Raw genomic sequence first — 3,724 nt, 5'->3', positions numbered from 1 at the left:
TCTTCAAACCACCCAGGAGAGCGTGGGCAAGGCCCTGCGTCCTGTAGGGCCATAGAGCGCCCACATCTTGGCTTTTGTGAGACTCAGGTGCGAGGAGGCAGTGGCTGTGAGCCCCAGGGCACCTGGAACTTGGTGAGTCCCCCCAAAAACTCCAGGCGTTTGTGTCGGGATGTCCTCACCAGCAGGCGGAGTTTCCCAAGCCCTACTGGAGCGGGAGTGGTTAAGTCACAGACGGAGGCTCCACAGCCGAAGGCAGTGGCTCCCGGCTGGTCCTCCTCCAAGAACAGGAGCTGGGCTGCTGGGGGGCCATCCCTCCACACCCCAGGGTCTTGGGTTCCCTAGTCCCTCATGTGGGACCCACAAGAGTGAAGGGGTATGGACAGGCCTACCTCTCCCCCCCCTTATTTTACACGTGGGGTGTCTAGTTTTCTTGAAGGGCTTCAAGTGGCCAGGAGTCTGGGGTCCCTGGACCCAAAGATCTCGGAGGTCCTTTCTAGTCCAAACTCCTGTCCTCCCAAGTCCTGGCAGCTGGACACATGGAGACAGGCCAGGGGCCTCTGGGCTGAGTGGGGGACCCAGAGGAAGGTGCTGTGGAGGCATCCACAACTCTGGGGTGAGCCCTTGAGGGGGGAGGGGGGACAGGACCCCAAGCCCTGCACAGCACAGTGGGTCACAGAAAGGGCAGGCCAGGTGTGCTTGCAGAGGACTCCAAAGTGAGGGGAATGGAAGCGAGGAGACGATGGTCACAGAAAGGAAGCTGCTGTGACACACGCTTCACAGGAAGTCAAGGACTGTCCAGGGGCTGAGGCCCAGTTAGGTCCGCCCCACCGCAGCGGCCAGACCGAACCTGCAGCTGGGGGCGGTCACCAAGCACTCTTCTCAGGAATGAATAACCGAGAGATGCCCTGGTACCTTTGGAAAATTGGGAGAAGCTGGGTAACCCGAATTAGCCCTTCGTTCACCGCCCCCATCCCAGGATGCAAGGTGGGGTGACAGCACAGTAACCTGGTGAGGTGATGCATGGCCTGCACACAGGCTGCCCGGAGGAGCCAGCCCCGCCCTCAGCGCCGAACATTGACGCATCCTCCTCAAACAACCAGGTGCCCTTCACAGGAGACGGGACGCTGGTCAGCACTGAGAACTGCCAAGTGAGCAGCAGCATGGGACAGCCTGGCGACACACCGTGAAGCAGGAGCGGCCAGCCCAGGCACCCCATTCATGAAAAGTTTGTGGAGAGCGGCTACAGCGTTTGGACAGGTTCCAGCCTGGGACTAATGAGAGGGCACGATCCTCTCGTGGCAAAGCCACGTGCAAGTCCCAGCACAGTTAGAGCCAAAGGCTATGGTCATAAGCTTGACCTTATGGTCCGAACCTGTGGTCCTACGTGGCTGAGTGATATGGGCCGAGGGAGGTGCAGCAAGTAAACAAAGCTTGATCAGGTGCGTGTAATTGAGTAGATTTGAAACCCGGGAGAACATTGTAAACATCTTGACCACGCCCTTACTTTGCCTGGTGGAATCTGGCTACAAAATAAAGACTCGGCTTGCAGGCTTTGGCGCTGTCTCTCCATCAGCGAGGGCAGCATCCCACCTAGCGCCCAGCTTTCTTCTCTTGTCTGTCTTTTCTAAATCCTTCATCGCCCCCTCTCAGGCTCACCGAACCTGGCTGTGCTGGCGGGGCACAGTTCTTAGTTGGGCAGACTCACCCATGGGGTAGAGGAGAGAAAACCATGCCCTCTGGGGGGTTTTCTTCAGTGCAGGGCAAGCCTCATTTGTAGTGTCCAGCACTCGGAATGTAGCCCGTGAGGAACCCAATGTTTAATTTTATCCTGTTTTCCTTCATTAAAATATAAGTGGCCCCTATGGCTAGTGGCCACCGTGTCGGACAGCAGTGTGGCTCTCCCTGTTGAGTGGTTATGATGTGGGAGGGGGGTCACATGCACAAGGAGGCAAGCTGCACGTCGAAGATGCGTGCTGCTGCGTCCTCCCGTCTGCAAACACCAGGCACCATCATTCACTCACTTTAGCTTTGAAAAAAAGCAAAACGGAGATCTCTCCAACTGAGGTTCTCTCCCTCTGTCCCCCCTCCTCACCCCATGGCCTCACAGTGGGCCCTGGAGGGGTGCCCAGCACCCGCAGGGGACACTGGGTCTGCAGGGCCAACCACAGCCCACCACTCCTGCAGGCCTCCCAGGACAAGGAAGGGTGTGGGTGCATTTGTGGTGCAAATTCCAAACAGGCTGCCCTCAGAGGGACCTCTGCACTGGGGAGTGGGGTTGGACAGGTGTCCAGGGCTTTCCTTAGGAGTGCATCCCTGAAGCGGTGTCCACGGAGCTGCTGGCCACTTGAGCAGAGGCTGCAAGAGTCTTCACACCCTTGGAGGCTTGGGGGGGGCTCTGGCTCCAGAGCTCACCCCTCAGCAGCTTTGGTCACTTCCTAGACCACTTCATGGCACCAGTTCTGCAATCCAATTTCTAAACCCTCGGTCACTTCACCCCCCCCCCAGGGCAAACACATCTGGGCAGAAAGCATCCAGTCCAGGGCAGACATGAGGAAATGCCTGGCCATGCCCTCAGAGAGATGGGATCAGGCTGCCATTGCCCGTGGCAGCGATGGTCACAAACACCAGGACGAAACCCCAACCACTTGCATTTCCCGTTCACTTTGTGTCCAAGTGAGCAGCCTTGACATTGACTGGCTGTCAGCTTTTCCTGCCTGGACGCAGGAAGGGAGGGATCAAAGGGTTCCTCTGGCCCATCCCTGGTGTTGAGTTAACGGGGAGAGGTCCCTCACCACCTGGCCTGGGAAAAATGCTTCACAGACAGGTTTCAAGATGACTCATGACCACTGTCATTGTGCCCCCTGTGCAGGTCACTCCGTGGGGACACTCGCAGTGAATAGAGTCAATAAACAGGGGAAACGCGGGCAGGGCCGGGCCAGCCAGGGGAAATGCGAGGAGAGCAGAACTGCCTGTTTTTTCTTTCCTTCATCAGAGGCAGGCTTCTCCCTTGCCAATCCCCAGTGACAGTGCTCTGTCATGACCGTCATTCCCAGCTTCCCTGGAAAAGCACACAGAACCGGCACCGGTCCTGACAACAGGACCTGGGCGTGGATCCAAGTCCTAGAAGAGGGACAACTGCCCGGCGAGGAGTTTAAGCAAAAAGGCCGGATGCACACCTGGGGCTGGGCGGAGCCCTGGTACCCACATGCCTGGGGGTGAAGCTGCCAGGTCCGAGCGGGAAAGGGGCGCGCGGGCAGGGTCGGGGGAACGCCGGGAGGGGGCAGTAAGAGCCAACCCGACCCGGCCTGACGCCGAGGGGGCGGGGAGAGGACGGAGAGAGGCGTGGCCGGGAAGGGGCTCCAGAAAGGGGCTCGAAGGGCACTGCAGGGACCCCCCGGCTCCGCCCAAGGCCCGACCTGCGGCCTTCGGGGACTAGAGCTGGGCAGACCCTCAAGTCCCGGAGTCCAACGGATTCGCTGCCCCTGAGATCCCCCGCGCGACCTAGCTGTTCTCAAATAAATGGACACGCAGGCAGTTTCCAAAAGAGGCGAAACCGTTTATCAAGTCGCTGAAGGCGCGATATCTACAGTATCTACAAATATCTACACGTATCTACACTGCCTGCAGACAGGACTCCCGGGTCGTCTACACGGCAGCTGCTGGCCGGGCCAGGGGCGACGCGGTCTCGCGGAGAACAATAAATATCACTTCCTTCCTCCCTGAC

Source organism: Myotis brandtii, unplaced genomic scaffold (assembly GCF_000412655.1).
Source record: "Myotis brandtii unplaced genomic scaffold, ASM41265v1 scaffold463, whole genome shotgun sequence".
In the NCBI taxonomy this organism is placed as follows: domain Eukaryota; kingdom Metazoa; phylum Chordata; class Mammalia; order Chiroptera; family Vespertilionidae; genus Myotis; species Myotis brandtii.
The sequence above is the reverse complement of the archived record's forward strand: the minus strand, read 5'-3'. Positions refer to the sequence as shown.